Here is a 1,095-nt window from a genome sequence, read left to right on the forward strand (position 1 = left end):
GTTATATTGATGTAATTCCCTGATAGGACATTGGATAATCGTTGATATAAGATGCCTATTTTTTCGTTTTCTTTTTCAATTTTGATGTTTGTATATGTATTTTTTTAGCTACTATAAATGTTGCTATAAGATTCATACTATTAAACTTGGTAAAAAATCAAGTACTGAGTAGTTGATCAATTCATTGATGCAAGGTGACTTAGTTGCATTAATGCTATACCCTGCTTTTATTTTTTTCATTGATGTTTACGCAATAATCCTAATTTGGGCTTTAGTTTCACCAGTAGATCTTGTTTATTCATGGCAAGTGCATCACCCATATACTTTATGATATGTGTGTTCCGAGATTTATACTATTTTCTTTGTAGCAATGGAGGCCATGGAGCAAATTTTGAGGTAATCTGCCACTTATTATAGTTTACATCATATGTAGTGTGTCATCCTCATCATCCTGAAGTCCCTACTCACTCCAAGACTTTATTATAAAAAAAGCAATAATGGAGACCATGGAACAAGTTTAGAGGTAACTTGTACAGCTTATATTATGCCTTACATCGTCATCTAATCTGTTGTCATGAATTCATATGTGCTTGTCTTAAGGTAGTAACTCAGTTACAACCTTTTAGTCGAATGGGTTTTGTTTTTTCATGATTGTGAGATGGTTCTAAAGGCTGCACCTTCCTTTTCATCTTCTTTATTAAGAATATAATTAGAACCTCCAACGCAAAGTATAGGAATGTGCAGATCACAAACCCATCACCTTATATTTTACGTATTCGAGGCCCTGCGCCGAGTGTGAATTTGGCAGGTTTGTTCTTTGTAGAATAACTCGTTATTATGGGAGGGGTGTAGGGGTAACTACAGAAATATGAACATTAGCAGATTTTAAGAGGGGATAAAAAAGTATCCCCGTCGTCTTGAGTCATGACTTAGCATGAAACCTTCCATTCTTGCTTGAATTCTTATTAGTATATCATTGATAATTCTTAGGAGTTATTTTGTGAGGGTAAGACCTGGTTTAAGCATATGCCTTTCAAGTATCTGTACCAAACAGTTAGAGGCATGATCTGCCAGTTAGATCTATGCACCATTTAT

This window comes from Asparagus officinalis, chromosome 3, assembly GCF_001876935.1.
Source record: "Asparagus officinalis chromosome 3, Aspof.V1, whole genome shotgun sequence".
NCBI lineage: Eukaryota > Viridiplantae > Streptophyta > Magnoliopsida > Asparagales > Asparagaceae > Asparagus > Asparagus officinalis.